Genomic DNA, 18,743 nt, shown 5'->3' on the forward strand with positions numbered 1-18,743 from the left:
GGAGCAGGAAAATTGGGTGTGTGTTTATTTCTTATTTTTTAGAGGTGCTTTTTTTTCCTTTTTATAAGGAACCGACGCTTGGGTGAGTGCTAGTGTGGCGTGAGCTGAATTTACAGGCAGCTTCTTTGCAAACATTTGCCAAACCAACTTGGAGCAGCACTGGGTTAGAGAGTCAGCCTTCAGGTGTTCCCTGCATGGGCTAGGCTGGGCTGGGGGCCTCAGTTGCTGTTACTGGGCCTGCTTCTTTCCTGAACTTGTAGGCCACCAGCCGGAGAAGGTAAGGGCCTCAACCAACATCGCCCTTTGCCTTCCAAGGAGTCGAGGAGACCGGAGCAGGAAAATTGTGTGTGTGTTTATTTCTTATTTTTTAGAGGTGCTTTTTTCCCCCTTTTTATAAGGAACCGACGCTTGGGTGAGTGCTAGTGTGGTTTGATCTGAATTTACGGGCGGCTTCTTTGCAAACGTTTGCCAAACCAACTTGGAGCACCACTGGGTTAGAGAATCAGCCTTCAGCTGATGCCTGCCTGGGCTGTGCTGGGTTGGGGGCCTCAGTTGCTGTTACTGGGCCTGCTTCTTTCCTGCACTTGTAGGCCACCAGCCGGAGAAGGTAAGGGCCGCAACCAACATCGCCCTCTGCCTTCCAAGGAGTCGAGGAGACCGGAGCAGGAAAATTGTGTGTGTGTTTATTTCTTATTTTTTAGAGGTGCTTTTTTTCCTTTTTATAAGGACCCGACGCTTGGGTGAGTGCTAGTGTGGCTTGAGCTGAATTTACAGGCAGCTTCTTTGCAAACTTTTGCCAAACCAACTTGGAGCAGCACTGGGTTAGAGAGTCAGCCTTCAGGTGTTCCCTGCATGGGCTGGGCTGGGCTGGGGGCCTCGGTTGCTGTTACTGGGCCTGCTTCTTTCCTGCACTCGTAGACCACCAGCAGAGAAGGTAAGGAAGGGCCTTAACCCACGTCGACCTCTGCCTTCCAAAGAGTCGAGGAGACCCCAGCAGGAAAATTGTGTGTGTGTGTGTGTGTTTATTTCTTTCTTTTAGAGATTTATTTTTATTTTTGTAAGGAACTGACGCTTGGTAGAGTGAGTGCTAGTGTGGCTTGAGCTGAATTTACAGGCAGTTTCTTTGCAAACATGAATAGGCAAGCGGGTATTTCAAAAGTGGGTGCATGGAGCTGCTCGTTGCTTTTCCAAGCCGGCAGCTGTGGCTCCTGAGCTTGAGGCAAAAAAAGAGCAGCAGCACACTGCAGAGGACAGCGTTCAGCATTGCAAGAGGGGTGTGGACTTCAGAGCCGACACAGCACAAGAGGCTCGGAATCGGCTGACTCTTAGAGCAGAAACACACTGCCGAGGACAGCGTTCAGCATTGCAAGAGGGGTGTGGACGTCAGAGCCGACACAGCACAAGAGGCTCGGAATCGGCTGACTCTTAGTGCAGAAACACACTGCCGAGGACAGCGTTCAGCATTGCAAGAGGGGTGGGGACGTCAGAGCCGACACAGCACAAGAGGCTCGGAATCGGCACACTCTTAGAGCAGAAACACACTGCCGAGGACAGCGTTCAGCATTGCAAGAGGGGGGTGGATGCCGAGCTGACACAGCACAAGAGGCTCGGAATCGGCGCACTCCTCGCCTACGGCCATACCACCCTGAATGCGCCCGATCTCGTCCGATCTCGGAAGCTAAGCAGGGTCGGGCCTGGTTAGTACTTGGATGGGAGACCGCCTGGGAATACCAGGTGCTGTAGGCATTTTGCTACTCTGTCCCCGATAGGTGGCGTTCGTCTTCTCCGCCTTGAGCTATCATTTTCCTCCATTCTCCTTTTAATTTTAACAAACACAGCGCGTGAAAAAGGCAAAGGGGCAGCCAGCAGCCCTTGCTCCAATACAGACCCCCGTCAGTAGCGAACACGTTTTCGCCAAACTAACTTGGAGCAGCACACTCCAGCAGCGGGAGGCTGAATCGACGGCAGCTTGTCGGCTCGGATGGAGCAAAAAAGAGCAGCTCGTGTCCCTGCCAAAGCTCCTTCAGCGTCTTTCTGTTTTCTCTCGAGTGGGCCCTTTCCCTGCCATTGAAACGTGGACACGCAAGGCCCCCTACAGCTAGTGGAGGGAAGTGGATGGGTCTCATCTGCATATGTGGGGTCTAGAGGTAGAGTGCACCTTGGGAGACAGGGGGACACTTGGAGCGGGAACTGCTCACGGGGGGAGAGGGGCCTTCAAGAGGCAGGAAGGGAGGCCACATCATGCCTCTCGTCTCCATAGCCAGGCCTCTGGATGGGGAAGAAGTGGCGGTCACCCTAAGCTTCCTAGAAGTCCCAGCTGGGCCCCATGCTACCTAATAATCTCGCCTGATCGAGCCTGATCGAGCGCTGGTCGAGCCGAGGCGAGCCTTCAGCCTAGGGGCCCAGGAGCCCAGGAGCCCAGGGTCTGGCCTCGGTCCTTCCCATGTGCAGGGAGTCGGCCTTCAGCTGATGCCTGACCTGGGCAGGGCTGGGCTGGGCTGGGCTGGGCTGGGCTGGGCTGGGGGCCTCAGCTGCTGTTCCTGGGCTTGCTTCTTTCCTGGACGTGTAGGCCACCCGCCGGAGAAGGTGAGGCCCTCAGCTGACATTGCCCTCCGCCTTCCCGACGCTTGGGTGAGTGCTAGTGTGGTTTGATCTGAATTTACGGGCGGCTTCTTTGCAAACGTTTGCCAAACCAACTTGGAGCACCAATGGGGTAGAGAATCAGCCTTCAGCTGATGCCTGCCTGCGCTGTGCTGGGTTGGGGGCCTCAGTTGCTGTTACTGGGCCTGCTTCTTTCCTGCACTTGTAGGCCACCAGCCGGAGAAGGTAAGGGCTGCAACCAACATCGCCCTCTGCCTTCCAAGGGGTCGAGGAGACTGGAGCAGGAAAATTGGGTGTGTGTTTATTTCTTATTTTTTAGAGGTGCTTTTTTTTCCTTTTTATAAGGAACCGACGCTTGGGTGAGTGCTAGTGTGGCTTGAGCTGAATTTACAGGCAGCTTCTTTGCAAACATTTGCCAAACCAACTTGGAGCAGCACTGGGTTAGAGAGTCAGCCTTCAGGTGTTCCCTGCATGGGCTAGGCTGGGCTGGGGGCCTCAGTTGCTGTTACTGGGCCTGCTTCTTTCCTGAACTTGTAGGCCACCAGCCGGAGAAGGTAAGGGCCTCAACCAACATCGCCCTTTGCCTTCCAAGGAGTCGAGGAGACCGGAGCAGGAAAATTGTGTGTGTGTTTATTTCTTATTTTTTAGAGGTGCTTTTTTCCCCCTTTTTATAAGGAACCGACGCTTGGGTGAGTGCTAGTGTGGTTTGATCTGAATTTACGGGCGGCTTCTTTGCAAACGTTTGCCAAACCAACTTGGAGCACCACTGGGTTAGAGAATCAGCCTTCAGCTGATGCCTGCCTGGGCTGTGCTGGGTTGGGGGCCTCAGTTGCTGTTACTGGGCCTGCTTCTTTCCTGCACTTGTAGGCCACCAGCCGGAGAAGGTAAGGGCCGCAACCAACATCGCCCTCTGCCTTCCAAGGAGTCGAGGAGACCGGAGCAGGAAAATTGTGTGTGTGTTTATTTCTTATTTTTTAGAGGTGCTTTTTTTCCTTTTTATAAGGACCCGACGCTTGGGTGAGTGCTAGTGTGGCTTGAGCTGAATTTACAGGCAGCTTCTTTGCAAACTTTTGCCAAACCAACTTGGAGCAGCACTGGGTTAGAGAGTCAGCCTTCAGGTGTTCCCTGCATGGGCTGGGCTGGGCTGGGGGCCTCGGTTGCTGTTACTGGGCCTGCTTCTTTCCTGCACTCGTAGACCACCAGCAGAGAAGGTAAGGAAGGGCCTTAACCCACGTCGACCTCTGCCTTCCAAAGAGTCGAGGAGACCCCAGCAGGAAAATTGTGTGTGTGTGTGTGTGTTTATTTCTTTCTTTTAGAGATTTATTTTTATTTTTGTAAGGAACTGACGCTTGGTAGAGTGAGTGCTAGTGTGGCTTGAGCTGAATTTACAGGCAGTTTCTTTGCAAACATGAATAGGCAAGCGGGTATTTCAAAAGTGGGTGCATGGAGCTGCTCGTTGCTTTTCCAAGCCGGCAGCTGTGGCTCCTGAGCTTGAGGCAAAAAAAGAGCAGCAGCACACTGCAGAGGACAGCGTTCAGCATTGCAAGAGGGGTGTGGACTTCAGAGCCGACACAGCACAAGAGGCTCGGAATCGGCTGACTCTTAGAGCAGAAACACACTGCCGAGGACAGCGTTCAGCATTGCAAGAGGGGTGTGGACGTCAGAGCCGACACAGCACAAGAGGCTCGGAATCGGCTGACTCTTAGTGCAGAAACACACTGCCGAGGACAGCGTTCAGCATTGCAAGAGGGGTGGGGACGTCAGAGCCGACACAGCACAAGAGGCTCGGAATCGGCACACTCTTAGAGCAGAAACACACTGCCGAGGACAGCGTTCAGCATTGCAAGAGGGGGGTGGATGCCGAGCTGACACAGCACAAGAGGCTCGGAATCGGCGCACTCCTCGCCTACGGCCATACCACCCTGAATGCGCCCGATCTCGTCCGATCTCGGAAGCTAAGCAGGGTCGGGCCTGGTTAGTACTTGGATGGGAGACCGCCTGGGAATACCAGGTGCTGTAGGCATTTTGCTACTCTGTCCCCGATAGGTGGCGTTCGTCTTCTCCGCCTTGAGCTATCATTTTCCTCCATTCTCCTTTTAATTTTAACAAACACAGCGCGTGAAAAAGGCAAAGGGGCAGCCAGCAGCCCTTGCTCCAATACAGACCCCCGTCAGTAGCGAACACGTTTTCGCCAAACTAACTTGGAGCAGCACACTCCAGCAGCGGGAGGCTGAATCGACGGCAGCTTGTCGGCTCGGATGGAGCAAAAAAGAGCAGCTCGTGTCCCTGCCAAAGCTCCTTCAGCGTCTTTCTGTTTTCTCTCGAGTGGGCCCTTTCCCTGCCATTGAAACGTGGACACGCAAGGCCCCCTACAGCTAGTGGAGGGAAGTGGATGGGTCTCATCTGCATATGTGGGGTCTAGAGGTAGAGTGCACCTTGGGAGACAGGGGGACACTTGGAGCGGGAACTGCTCACGGGGGGAGAGGGGCCTTCAAGAGGCAGGAAGGGAGGCCACATCATGCCTCTCGTCTCCATAGCCAGGCCTCTGGATGGGGAAGAAGTGGCGGTCACCCTAAGCTTCCTAGAAGTCCCAGCTGGGCCCCATGCTACCTAATAATCTCGCCTGATCGAGCCTGATCGAGCGCTGGTCGAGCCTTCAGCCTAGGGGCCCAGGAGCCCAGGAGCCCAGGGTCTGGCCTCGGTCCTTCCCATGTGCAGGGAGTCGGCCTTCAGCTGATGCCTGACCTGGGCAGGGCTGGGCTGGGCTGGGCTGGGGGCCTCAGCTGCTGTTCCTGGGCTTGCTTCTTTCCTGGACGTGTAGGCCACCCGCCGGAGAAGGTGAGGCCCTCAGCTGACATTGCCCTCCGCCTTCCCGACGCTTGGGTGAGTGCTAGTGTGGTTTGATCTGAATTTACGGGCGGCTTCTTTGCAAACGTTTGCCAAACCAACTTGGAGCACCAATGGGGTAGAGAATCAGCCTTCAGCTGATGCCTGCCTGCGCTGTGCTGGGTTGGGGGCCTCAGTTGCTGTTACTGGGCCTGCTTCTTTCCTGCACTTGTAGGCCACCAGCCGGAGAAGGTAAGGGCTGCAACCAACATCGCCCTCTGCCTTCCAAGGGGTCGAGGAGACTGGAGCAGGAAAATTGGGTGTGTGTTTATTTCTTATTTTTTAGAGGTGCTTTTTTTTCCTTTTTATAAGGAACCGACGCTTGGGTGAGTGCTAGTGTGGCGTGAGCTGAATTTACAGGCAGCTTCTTTGCAAACATTTGCCAAACCAACTTGGAGCAGCACTGGGTTAGAGAGTCAGCCTTCAGGTGTTCCCTGCATGGGCTAGGCTGGGCTGGGGGCCTCAGTTGCTGTTACTGGGCCTGCTTCTTTCCTGAACTTGTAGGCCACCAGCCGGAGAAGGTAAGGGCCTCAACCAACATCGCCCTTTGCCTTCCAAGGAGTCGAGGAGACCGGAGCAGGAAAATTGTGTGTGTGTTTATTTCTTATTTTTTAGAGGTGCTTTTTTCCCCCTTTTTATAAGGAACCGACGCTTGGGTGAGTGCTAGTGTGGTTTGATCTGAATTTACGGGCGGCTTCTTTGCAAACGTTTGCCAAACCAACTTGGAGCACCACTGGGTTAGAGAATCAGCCTTCAGCTGATGCCTGCCTGGGCTGTGCTGGGTTGGGGGCCTCAGTTGCTGTTACTGGGCCTGCTTCTTTCCTGCACTTGTAGGCCACCAGCCGGAGAAGGTAAGGGCCGCAACCAACATCGCCCTCTGCCTTCCAAGGAGTCGAGGAGACCGGAGCAGGAAAATTGTGTGTGTGTTTATTTCTTATTTTTTAGAGGTGCTTTTTTTCCTTTTTATAAGGACCCGACGCTTGGGTGAGTGCTAGTGTGGCTTGAGCTGAATTTACAGGCAGCTTCTTTGCAAACTTTTGCCAAACCAACTTGGAGCAGCACTGGGTTAGAGAGTCAGCCTTCAGGTGTTCCCTGCATGGGCTGGGCTGGGCTGGGGGCCTCGGTTGCTGTTACTGGGCCTGCTTCTTTCCTGCACTCGTAGACCACCAGCAGAGAAGGTAAGGAAGGGCCTTAACCCACGTCGACCTCTGCCTTCCAAAGAGTCGAGGAGACCCCAGCAGGAAAATTGTGTGTGTGTGTGTGTGTTTATTTCTTTCTTTTAGAGATTTATTTTTATTTTTGTAAGGAACTGACGCTTGGTAGAGTGAGTGCTAGTGTGGCTTGAGCTGAATTTACAGGCAGTTTCTTTGCAAACATGAATAGGCAAGCGGGTATTTCAAAAGTGGGTGCATGGAGCTGCTCGTTGCTTTTCCAAGCCGGCAGCTGTGGCTCCTGAGCTTGAGGCAAAAAAAGAGCAGCAGCACACTGCAGAGGACAGCGTTCAGCATTGCAAGAGGGGTGTGGACTTCAGAGCCGACACAGCACAAGAGGCTCGGAATCGGCTGACTCTTAGAGCAGAAACACACTGCCGAGGACAGCGTTCAGCATTGCAAGAGGGGTGTGGACGTCAGAGCCGACACAGCACAAGAGGCTCGGAATCGGCTGACTCTTAGTGCAGAAACACACTGCCGAGGACAGCGTTCAGCATTGCAAGAGGGGTGGGGACGTCAGAGCCGACACAGCACAAGAGGCTCGGAATCGGCACACTCTTAGAGCAGAAACACACTGCCGAGGACAGCGTTCAGCATTGCAAGAGGGGGGTGGATGCCGAGCTGACACAGCACAAGAGGCTCGGAATCGGCGCACTCCTCGCCTACGGCCATACCACCCTGAATGCGCCCGATCTCGTCCGATCTCGGAAGCTAAGCAGGGTCGGGCCTGGTTAGTACTTGGATGGGAGACCGCCTGGGAATACCAGGTGCTGTAGGCATTTTGCTACTCTGTCCCCGATAGGTGGCGTTCGTCTTCTCCGCCTTGAGCTATCATTTTCCTCCATTCTCCTTTTAATTTTAACAAACACAGCGCGTGAAAAAGGCAAAGGGGCAGCCAGCAGCCCTTGCTCCAATACAGACCCCCGTCAGTAGCGAACACGTTTTCGCCAAACTAACTTGGAGCAGCACACTCCAGCAGCGGGAGGCTGAATCGACGGCAGCTTGTCGGCTCGGATGGAGCAAAAAAGAGCAGCTCGTGTCCCTGCCAAAGCTCCTTCAGCGTCTTTCTGTTTTCTCTCGAGTGGGCCCTTTCCCTGCCATTGAAACGTGGACACGCAAGGCCCCCTACAGCTAGTGGAGGGAAGTGGATGGGTCTCATCTGCATATGTGGGGTCTAGAGGTAGAGTGCACCTTGGGAGACAGGGGGACACTTGGAGCGGGAACTGCTCACGGGGGGAGAGGGGCCTTCAAGAGGCAGGAAGGGAGGCCACATCATGCCTCTCGTCTCCATAGCCAGGCCTCTGGATGGGGAAGAAGTGGCGGTCACCCTAAGCTTCCTAGAAGTCCCAGCTGGGCCCCATGCTACCTAATAATCTCGCCTGATCGAGCCTGATCGAGCGCTGGTCGAGCCTTCAGCCTAGGGGCCCAGGAGCCCAGGAGCCCAGGGTCTGGCCTCGGTCCTTCCCATGTGCAGGGAGTCGGCCTTCAGCTGATGCCTGACCTGGGCAGGGCTGGGCTGGGCTGGGCTGGGCTGGGCTGGGGGCCTCAGCTGCTGTTCCTGGGCTTGCTTCTTTCCTGGACGTGTAGGCCACCCGCCGGAGAAGGTGAGGCCCTCAGCTGACATTGCCCTCCGCCTTCCCGACGCTTGGGTGAGTGCTAGTGTGGTTTGATCTGAATTTACGGGCGGCTTCTTTGCAAACGTTTGCCAAACCAACTTGGAGCACCAATGGGGTAGAGAATCAGCCTTCAGCTGATGCCTGCCTGCGCTGTGCTGGGTTGGGGGCCTCAGTTGCTGTTACTGGGCCTGCTTCTTTCCTGCACTTGTAGGCCACCAGCCGGAGAAGGTAAGGGCCGCAACCAACATCGCCCTCTGCCTTCCAAGGAGTCGAGGAGACCGGAGCAGGAAAATTGTGTGTGTGTTTATTTCTTATTTTTTAGAGGTGCTTTTTTTCCTTTTTATAAGGACCCGACGCTTGGGTGAGTGCTAGTGTGGCTTGAGCTGAATTTACAGGCAGCTTCTTTGCAAACTTTTGCCAAACCAACTTGGAGCAGCACTGGGTTAGAGAGTCAGCCTTCAGGTGTTCCCTGCATGGGCTGGGCTGGGCTGGGGGCCTCGGTTGCTGTTACTGGGCCTGCTTCTTTCCTGCACTCGTAGACCACCAGCAGAGAAGGTAAGGAAGGGCCTTAACCCACGTCGACCTCTGCCTTCCAAAGAGTCGAGGAGACCCCAGCAGGAAAATTGTGTGTGTGTGTGTGTGTTTATTTCTTTCTTTTAGAGATTTATTTTTATTTTTGTAAGGAACTGACGCTTGGTAGAGTGAGTGCTAGTGTGGCTTGAGCTGAATTTACAGGCAGTTTCTTTGCAAACATGAATAGGCAAGCGGGTATTTCAAAAGTGGGTGCATGAAGCTGCTCGTTGCTTTTCCAAGCCGGCAGCTGTGGCTCCTGAGCTTGAGGCAAAAAAAGAGCAGCAGCACACTGCAGAGGACAGCGTTCAGCATTGCAAGAGGGGTGTGGACTTCAGAGCCGACACAGCACAAGAGGCTCGGAATCGGCTGACTCTTAGAGCAGAAACACACTGCCGAGGACAGCGTTCAGCATTGCAAGAGGGGTGTGGACGTCAGAGCCGACACAGCACAAGAGGCTCGGAATCGGCTGACTCTTAGTGCAGAAACACACTGCCGAGGACAGCGTTCAGCATTGCAAGAGGGGTGGGGACGTCACAGCCGACACAGCACAAGAGGCTCGGAATCGGCTGACTCTTAGTGCAGAAACACACTGCCGAGGACAGCGTTCAGCATTGCAAGAGGGGTGGGGACGTCAGAGCCGACACAGCACAAGAGGCTCGGAATCGGCACACTCTTAGAGCAGAAACACACTGCCGAGGACAGCGTTCAGCATTGCAAGAGGGGGGTGGATGCCGAGCTGACACAGCACAAGAGGCTCGGAATCGGCGCACTCCTCGCCTACGGCCATACCACCCTGAATGCGCCCGATCTCGTCCGATCTCGGAAGCTAAGCAGGGTCGGGCCTGGTTAGTACTTGGATGGGAGACCGCCTGGGAATACCAGGTGCTGTAGGCATTTTGCTACTCTGTCCCCGATAGGTGGCGTTCGTCTTCTCCGCCTTGAGCTATCATTTTCCTCCATTCTCCTTTTAATTTTAACAAACACAGCGCGTGAAAAAGGCAAAGGGGCAGCCAGCAGCCCTTGCTCCAATACAGACCCCCGTCAGTAGCGAACACGTTTTCGCCAAACTAACTTGGAGCAGCACACTCCAGCAGCGGGAGGCTGAATCGACGGCAGCTTGTCGGCTCGGATGGAGCAAAAAAGAGCAGCTCGTGTCCCTGCCAAAGCTCCTTCAGCGTCTTTCTGTTTTCTCTCGAGTGGGCCCTTTCCCTGCCATTGAAACGTGGACACGCAAGGCCCCCTACAGCTAGTGGAGGGAAGTGGATGGGTCTCATCTGCATATGTGGGGTCTAGAGGTAGAGTGCACCTTGGGAGACAGGGGGACACTTGGAGCGGGAACTGCTCACGGGGGGAGAGGGGCCTTCAAGAGGCAGGAAGGGAGGCCACATCATGCCTCTCGTCTCCATAGCCAGGCCTCTGGATGGGGAAGAAGTGGCGGTCACCCTAAGCTTCCTAGAAGTCCCAGCTGGGCCCCATGCTACCTAATAATCTCGCCTGATCGAGCCTGATCGAGCGCTGGTCGAGCCTTCAGCCTAGGGGCCCAGGAGCCCAGGAGCCCAGGGTCTGGCCTCGGTCCTTCCCATGTGCAGGGAGTCGGCCTTCAGCTGATGCCTGACCTGGGCAGGGCTGGGCTGGGCTGGGCTGGGCTGGGCTGGGGGCCTCAGCTGCTGTTCCTGGGCTTGCTTCTTTCCTGGACGTGTAGGCCACCCGCCGGAGAAGGTGAGGCCCTCAGCTGACATTGCCCTCCGCCTTCCCGACGCTTGGGTGAGTGCTAGTGTGGTTTGATCTGAATTTACGGGCGGCTTCTTTGCAAACGTTTGCCAAACCAACTTGGAGCACCAATGGGGTAGAGAATCAGCCTTCAGCTGATGCCTGCCTGCGCTGTGCTGGGTTGGGGGCCTCAGTTGCTGTTACTGGGCCTGCTTCTTTCCTGCACTTGTAGGCCACCAGCCGGAGAAGGTAAGGGCCGCAACCAACATCGCCCTCTGCCTTCCAAGGAGTCGAGGAGACCGGAGCAGGAAAATTGTGTGTGTGTTTATTTCTTATTTTTTAGAGGTGCTTTTTTTCCTTTTTATAAGGACCCGACGCTTGGGTGAGTGCTAGTGTGGCTTGAGCTGAATTTACAGGCAGCTTCTTTGCAAACTTTTGCCAAACCAACTTGGAGCAGCACTGGGTTAGAGAGTCAGCCTTCAGGTGTTCCCTGCATGGGCTGGGCTGGGCTGGGGGCCTCGGTTGCTGTTACTGGGCCTGCTTCTTTCCTGCACTCGTAGACCACCAGCAGAGAAGGTAAGGAAGGGCCTTAACCCACGTCGACCTCTGCCTTCCAAAGAGTCGAGGAGACCCCAGCAGGAAAATTGTGTGTGTGTGTGTGTGTTTATTTCTTTCTTTTAGAGATTTATTTTTATTTTTGTAAGGAACTGACGCTTGGTAGAGTGAGTGCTAGTGTGGCTTGAGCTGAATTTACAGGCAGTTTCTTTGCAAACATGAATAGGCAAGCGGGTATTTCAAAAGTGGGTGCATGAAGCTGCTCGTTGCTTTTCCAAGCCGGCAGCTGTGGCTCCTGAGCTTGAGGCAAAAAAAGAGCAGCAGCACACTGCAGAGGACAGCGTTCAGCATTGCAAGAGGGGTGTGGACTTCAGAGCCGACACAGCACAAGAGGCTCGGAATCGGCTGACTCTTAGAGCAGAAACACACTGCCGAGGACAGCGTTCAGCATTGCAAGAGGGGTGTGGACGTCAGAGCCGACACAGCACAAGAGGCTCGGAATCGGCTGACTCTTAGTGCAGAAACACACTGCCGAGGACAGCGTTCAGCATTGCAAGAGGGGTGGGGACGTCACAGCCGACACAGCACAAGAGGCTCGGAATCGGCTGACTCTTAGTGCAGAAACACACTGCCGAGGACAGCGTTCAGCATTGCAAGAGGGGTGGGGACGTCAGAGCCGACACAGCACAAGAGGCTCGGAATCGGCACACTCTTAGAGCAGAAACACACTGCCGAGGACAGCGTTCAGCATTGCAAGAGGGGGGTGGATGCCGAGCTGACACAGCACAAGAGGCTCGGAATCGGCGCACTCCTCGCCTACGGCCATACCACCCTGAATGCGCCCGATCTCGTCCGATCTCGGAAGCTAAGCAGGGTCGGGCCTGGTTAGTACTTGGATGGGAGACCGCCTGGGAATACCAGGTGCTGTAGGCATTTTGCTACTCTGTCCCCGATAGGTGGCGTTCGTCTTCTCCGCCTTGAGCTATCATTTTCCTCCATTCTCCTTTTAATTTTAACAAACACAGCGCGTGAAAAAGGCAAAGGGGCAGCCAGCAGCCCTTGCTCCAATACAGACCCCCGTCAGTAGCGAACACGTTTTCGCCAAACTAACTTGGAGCAGCACACTCCAGCAGCGGGAGGCTGAATCGACGGCAGCTTGTCGGCTCGGATGGAGCAAAAAAGAGCAGCTCGTGTCCCTGCCAAAGCTCCTTCAGCGTCTTTCTGTTTTCTCTCGAGTGGGCCCTTTCCCTGCCATTGAAACGTGGACACGCAAGGCCCCCTACAGCTAGTGGAGGGAAGTGGATGGGTCTCATCTGCATATGTGGGGTCTAGAGGTAGAGTGCACCTTGGGAGACAGGGGGACACTTGGAGCGGGAACTGCTCACGGGGGGAGAGGGGCCTTCAAGAGGCAGGAAGGGAGGCCACATCATGCCTCTCGTCTCCATAGCCAGGCCTCTGGATGGGGAAGAAGTGGCGGTCACCCTAAGCTTCCTAGAAGTCCCAGCTGGGCCCCATGCTACCTAATAATCTCGCCTGATCGAGCCTGATCGAGCGCTGGTCGAGCCGAGGCGAGCCTTCAGCCTAGGGGCCCAGGAGCCCAGGAGCCCAGGGTCTGGCCTCGGTCCTTCCCATGTGCAGGGAGTCGGCCTTCAGCTGATGCCTGACCTGGGCAGGGCTGGGCTGGGCTGGGCTGGGCTGGGCTGGGGGCCTCAGCTGCTGTTCCTGGGCTTGCTTCTTTCCTGGACGTGTAGGCCACCCGCCGGAGAAGGTGAGGCCCTCAGCTGACATTGCCCTCCGCCTTCCCGACGCTTGGGTGAGTGCTAGTGTGGTTTGATCTGAATTTACGGGCGGCTTCTTTGCAAACGTTTGCCAAACCAACTTGGAGCACCAATGGGGTAGAGAATCAGCCTTCAGCTGATGCCTGCCTGCGCTGTGCTGGGTTGGGGGCCTCAGTTGCTGTTACTGGGCCTGCTTCTTTCCTGCACTTGTAGGCCACCAGCCGGAGAAGGTAAGGGCTGCAACCAACATCGCCCTCTGCCTTCCAAGGGGTCGAGGAGACTGGAGCAGGAAAATTGGGTGTGTGTTTATTTCTTATTTTTTAGAGGTGCTTTTTTTTCCTTTTTATAAGGAACCGACGCTTGGGTGAGTGCTAGTGTGGCTTGAGCTGAATTTACAGGCAGCTTCTTTGCAAACATTTGCCAAACCAACTTGGAGCAGCACTGGGTTAGAGAGTCAGCCTTCAGGTGTTCCCTGCATGGGCTAGGCTGGGCTGGGGGCCTCAGTTGCTGTTACTGGGCCTGCTTCTTTCCTGAACTTGTAGGCCACCAGCCGGAGAAGGTAAGGGCCTCAACCAACATCGCCCTTTGCCTTCCAAGGAGTCGAGGAGACCGGAGCAGGAAAATTGTGTGTGTGTTTATTTCTTATTTTTTAGAGGTGCTTTTTTCCCCCTTTTTATAAGGAACCGACGCTTGGGTGAGTGCTAGTGTGGTTTGATCTGAATTTACGGGCGGCTTCTTTGCAAACGTTTGCCAAACCAACTTGGAGCACCACTGGGTTAGAGAATCAGCCTTCAGCTGATGCCTGCCTGGGCTGTGCTGGGTTGGGGGCCTCAGTTGCTGTTACTGGGCCTGCTTCTTTCCTGCACTTGTAGGCCACCAGCCGGAGAAGGTAAGGGCCGCAACCAACATCGCCCTCTGCCTTCCAAGGAGTCGAGGAGACCGGAGCAGGAAAATTGTGTGTGTGTTTATTTCTTATTTTTTAGAGGTGCTTTTTTTCCTTTTTATAAGGACCCGACGCTTGGGTGAGTGCTAGTGTGGCTTGAGCTGAATTTACAGGCAGCTTCTTTGCAAACTTTTGCCAAACCAACTTGGAGCAGCACTGGGTTAGAGAGTCAGCCTTCAGGTGTTCCCTGCATGGGCTGGGCTGGGCTGGGGGCCTCGGTTGCTGTTACTGGGCCTGCTTCTTTCCTGCACTCGTAGACCACCAGCAGAGAAGGTAAGGAAGGGCCTTAACCCACGTCGACCTCTGCCTTCCAAAGAGTCGAGGAGACCCCAGCAGGAAAATTGTGTGTGTGTGTGTGTGTTTATTTCTTTCTTTTAGAGATTTATTTTTATTTTTGTAAGGAACTGACGCTTGGTAGAGTGAGTGCTAGTGTGGCTTGAGCTGAATTTACAGGCAGTTTCTTTGCAAACATGAATAGGCAAGCGGGTATTTCAAAAGTGGGTGCATGAAGCTGCTCGTTGCTTTTCCAAGCCGGCAGCTGTGGCTCCTGAGCTTGAGGCAAAAAAAGAGCAGCAGCACACTGCAGAGGACAGCGTTCAGCATTGCAAGAGGGGTGTGGACTTCAGAGCCGACACAGCACAAGAGGCTCGGAATCGGCTGACTCTTAGAGCAGAAACACACTGCCGAGGACAGCGTTCAGCATTGCAAGAGGGGTGTGGACGTCAGAGCCGACACAGCACAAGAGGCTCGGAATCGGCTGACTCTTAGTGCAGAAACACACTGCCGAGGACAGCGTTCAGCATTGCAAGAGGGGTGGGGACGTCACAGCCGACACAGCACAAGAGGCTCGGAATCGGCTGACTCTTAGTGCAGAAACACACTGCCGAGGACAGCGTTCAGCATTGCAAGAGGGGTGGGGACGTCACAGCCGACACAGCACAAGAGGCTCGGAATCGGCTGACTCTTAGTGCAGAAACACACTGCCGAGGACAGCGTTCAGCATTGCAAGAGGGGTGGGGACGTCAGAGCCGACACAGCACAAGAGGCTCGGAATCGGCACACTCTTAGAGCAGAAACACACTGCCGAGGACAGCGTTCAGCATTGCAAGAGGGGGGTGGATGCCGAGCTGACACAGCACAAGAGGCGCGGAATCGGCGCACTCCTCGCCTACGGCCATACCACCCTGAATGCGCCCGATCTCGTCCGATCTCGGAAGCTAAGCAGGGTCGGGCCTGGTTAGTACTTGGATGGGAGACCGCCTGGGAATACCAGGTGCTGTAGGCATTTTGCTACTCTGTCCCCGATAGGTGGCGTTCGTCTTCTCCGCCTTGAGCTATCATTTTCCTCCATTCTCCTTTTAATTTTAACAAACACAGCGCGTGAAAAAGGCAAAGGGGCAGCCAGCAGCCCTTGCTCCAATACAGACCCCCGTCAGTAGCGAACACGTTTTCGCCAAACTAACTTGGAGCAGCACACTCCAGCAGCGGGAGGCTGAATCGACGGCAGCTTGTCGGCTCGGATGGAGCAAAAAAGAGCAGCTCGTGTCCCTGCCAAAGCTCCTTCAGCGTCTTTCTGTTTTCTCTCGAGTGGGCCCTTTCCCTGCCATTGAAACGTGGACACGCAAGGCCCCCTACAGCTAGTGGAGGGAAGTGGATGGGTCTCATCTGCATATGTGGGGTCTAGAGGTAGAGTGCACCTTGGGAGACAGGGGGACACTTGGAGCGGGAACTGCTCACGGGGGGAGAGGGGCCTTCAAGAGGCAGGAAGGGAGGCCACATCATGCCTCTCGTCTCCATAGCCAGGCCTCTGGATGGGGAAGAAGTGGCGGTCACCCTAAGCTTCCTAGAAGTCCCAGCTGGGCCCCATGCTACCTAATAATCTCGCCTGATCGAGCCTGATCGAGCGCTGGTCGAGCCTTCAGCCTAGGGGCCCAGGAGCCCAGGAGCCCAGGGTCTGGCCTCGGTCCTTCCCATGTGCAGGGAGTCGGCCTTCAGCTGATGCCTGACCTGGGCAGGGCTGGGCTGGGCTGGGCTGGGCTGGGCTGGGGGCCTCAGCTGCTGTTCCTGGGCTTGCTTCTTTCCTGGACGTGTAGGCCACCCGCCGGAGAAGGTGAGGCCCTCAGCTGACATTGCCCTCCGCCTTCCCGACGCTTGGGTGAGTGCTAGTGTGGTTTGATCTGAATTTACGGGCGGCTTCTTTGCAAACGTTTGCCAAACCAACTTGGAGCACCAATGGGGTAGAGAATCAGCCTTCAGCTGATGCCTGCCTGCGCTGTGCTGGGTTGGGGGCCTCAGTTGCTGTTACTGGGCCTGCTTCTTTCCTGCACTTGTAGGCCACCAGCCGGAGAAGGTAAGGGCCGCAACCAACATCGCCCTCTGCCTTCCAAGGAGTCGAGGAGACCGGAGCAGGAAAATTGTGTGTGTGTTTATTTCTTATTTTTTAGAGGTGCTTTTTTTCCTTTTTATAAGGACCCGACGCTTGGGTGAGTGCTAGTGTGGCTTGAGCTGAATTTACAGGCAGCTTCTTTGCAAACTTTTGCCAAACCAACTTGGAGCAGCACTGGGTTAGAGAGTCAGCCTTCAGGTGTTCCCTGCATGGGCTGGGCTGGGCTGGGGGCCTCGGTTGCTGTTACTGGGCCTGCTTCTTTCCTGCACTCGTAGACCACCAGCAGAGAAGGTAAGGAAGGGCCTTAACCCACGTCGACCTCTGCCTTCCAAAGAGTCGAGGAGACCCCAGCAGGAAAATTGTGTGTGTGTGTGTGTGTTTATTTCTTTCTTTTAGAGATTTATTTTTATTTTTGTAAGGAACTGACGCTTGGTAGAGTGAGTGCTAGTGTGGCTTGAGCTGAATTTACAGGCAGTTTCTTTGCAAACATGAATAGGCAAGCGGGTATTTCAAAAGTGGGTGCATGAAGCTGCTCGTTGCTTTTCCAAGCCGGCAGCTGTGGCTCCTGAGCTTGAGGCAAAAAAAGAGCAGCAGCACACTGCAGAGGACAGCGTTCAGCATTGCAAGAGGGGTGTGGACTTCAGAGCCGACACAGCACAAGAGGCTCGGAATCGGCTGACTCTTAGAGCAGAAACACACTGCCGAGGACAGCGTTCAGCATTGCAAGAGGGGTGTGGACGTCAGAGCCGACACAGCACAAGAGGCTCGGAATCGGCTGACTCTTAGTGCAGAAACACACTGCCGAGGACAGCGTTCAGCATTGCAAGAGGGGTGGGGACGTCACAGCCGACACAGCACAAGAGACTCGGAATCGGCTGACTCTTAGTGCAGAAACACACTGCCGAGGACAGCGTTCAGCATTGCAAGAGGGGTGGGGACGTCAGAGCCGACACAGCACAAGAGGCTCGGAATCGGCACACTCTTAGAGCAGAAACACACTGCCGAGGACAGCGTTCAGCATTGCAAGAGGGGGGTGGATGCCGAGCTGACACAGCACAAGAGGCTCGGAATCGGCGCACTCCTCGCCTACGGCCATACCACCCTGAATGCGCCCGATCTCGTCCGATCTCGGAAGCTAAGCAGGGTCGGGCCTGGTTAGTACTTGGATGGGAGACCGCCTGGGAATACCAGGTGCTGTAGGCATTTTGCTACTCTGTCCCCGATAGGTGGCGTTCGTCTTCTCCGCCTTGAGCTATCATTTTCCTCCATTCTCCTTTTAATTTTAACAAACACAGCGCGTGAAAAAGGCAAAGGGGCAGCCAGCAGCCCTTGCTCCAATACAGACCCCCGTCAGTAGCGAACACGTTTTCGCCAAACTAACTTGGAGCAGCACACTCCAGCAGCGGGAGGCTGAATCGACGGCAGCTTGTCGGCTCGGATGGAGCAAAAAAGAGCAGCTCGTGTCCCTGCCAAAGCTCCTTCAGCGTCTTTCTGTTTTCTCTCGAGTGGGCCCTTTCCCTGCCATTGAAACGTGGACACGCAAGGCCCCCTACAGCTAGTGGAGGGAAGTGGATGGGTCTCATCTGCATATGTGGGGTCTAGAGGTAGAGTGCACCTTGGGAGACAGGGGGACACTTGGAGCGGGAACTGCTCACGGGGGGAGAGGGGCCTTCAAGAGGCAGGAAGGGAGGCCACATCATGCCTCTCGTCTCCATAGCCAGGCCTCTGGATGGGGAAGAAGTGGCGGTCACCCTAAGCTTCCTAGAAGTCCCAGCTGGGCCCCATGCTACCTAATAATCTCGCCTGATCGAGCCTGATCGAGCGCTGGTCGAGCCGAGGCGAGCCTTCAGCCTAGGGGCCCAGGAGCCCAGGAGCCCAGGGTCTGGCCTCGGTCCTTCCCATGTGCAGGGAGTCGGCCTTCAGCTGATGCCTGACCTGGGCAGGGCTGGGCTGGGCTGGGCTGGGCTGGGCTGGGCTGGGGGCCTCAGCTGCTGTTCCTGGGCTTGCTTCTTTCCTGGACGTGTAGGCCACCCGCCGGAGAAGGTGAGGCCCTCAGCTGACATTGCCCTCCGCCTTCCCGACGCTTGGGTGAGTGCTAGTGTGGTTTGATCTGAATTTACGGGCGGCTTCTTTGCAAACGTTTGCCAAACCAACTTGGAGCACCAATGGGGTAGAGAATCAGCCTTCAGCTGATGCCTGCCTGCGCTGTGCTGGGTTGGGGGCCTCAGTTGCTGTTACTGGGCCTGCTTCTTTCCTGCACTTGTAGGCCACCAGCCGGAGAAGGTAAGGGCTGCAACCAACATCGCCCTCTGCCTTCCAAGGGGTCGAGGAGACTGGAGCAGGAAAATTGGGTGTGTGTTTATTTCTTATTTTTTAGAGGTGCTTTTTTTTCCTTTTTATAAGGAACCGACGCTTGGGTGAGTGCTAGTGTGGCTTGAGCTGAATTTACAGGCAGCTTCTTTGCAAACATTTGCCAAACCAACT

The 18,743-nt window shown here is 55.2% G+C and overlaps 7 non-coding genes across 7 annotated transcripts; all 7 read left to right on the plus strand.

Moving 5' to 3' along the window:
- The first annotated feature begins 1,627 nt into the window (after window positions 1–1,627).
- LOC138565186 (5S ribosomal RNA) lies at window positions 1,628–1,746 on the plus strand. The gene has a single exon (XR_011301092.1). It is a non-coding gene; the product is annotated as a 5S ribosomal RNA (ribosomal RNA).
- A 2,759-nt stretch (window positions 1,747–4,505) lies between these two features.
- Window positions 4,506–4,624, plus strand: LOC138565298 (5S ribosomal RNA). The gene has a single exon (XR_011301190.1). It is a non-coding gene; the product is annotated as a 5S ribosomal RNA (ribosomal RNA).
- A 2,734-nt stretch (window positions 4,625–7,358) lies between these two features.
- LOC138565407 (5S ribosomal RNA) lies at window positions 7,359–7,477 on the plus strand. Its single transcript, XR_011301290.1, has one exon. It is a non-coding gene; the product is annotated as a 5S ribosomal RNA (ribosomal RNA).
- Window positions 7,478–9,662: 2,185 nt separating this feature from the next.
- On the plus strand, window positions 9,663–9,781 carry LOC138565499 (5S ribosomal RNA). Its single transcript, XR_011301364.1, has one exon. It is a non-coding gene; the product is annotated as a 5S ribosomal RNA (ribosomal RNA).
- A 2,185-nt stretch (window positions 9,782–11,966) lies between these two features.
- Window positions 11,967–12,085, plus strand: LOC138565500 (5S ribosomal RNA). Its single transcript, XR_011301365.1, has one exon. It is a non-coding gene; the product is annotated as a 5S ribosomal RNA (ribosomal RNA).
- A 2,954-nt stretch (window positions 12,086–15,039) lies between these two features.
- LOC138565524 (5S ribosomal RNA) lies at window positions 15,040–15,158 on the plus strand. The gene has a single exon (XR_011301368.1). It is a non-coding gene; the product is annotated as a 5S ribosomal RNA (ribosomal RNA).
- A 2,185-nt stretch (window positions 15,159–17,343) lies between these two features.
- On the plus strand, window positions 17,344–17,462 carry LOC138565533 (5S ribosomal RNA). Its single transcript, XR_011301377.1, has one exon. It is a non-coding gene; the product is annotated as a 5S ribosomal RNA (ribosomal RNA).
- The last annotated feature ends 1,281 nt before the right edge of the window (window positions 17,463–18,743 follow it).

Source organism: Ambystoma mexicanum, chromosome 1q (assembly GCF_040938575.1).
Source record: "Ambystoma mexicanum isolate Mex_15411 chromosome 1q, UKY_AmexF1_1, whole genome shotgun sequence".
Classification (NCBI taxonomy): Eukaryota; Metazoa; Chordata; class Amphibia; order Caudata; family Ambystomatidae; genus Ambystoma; species Ambystoma mexicanum.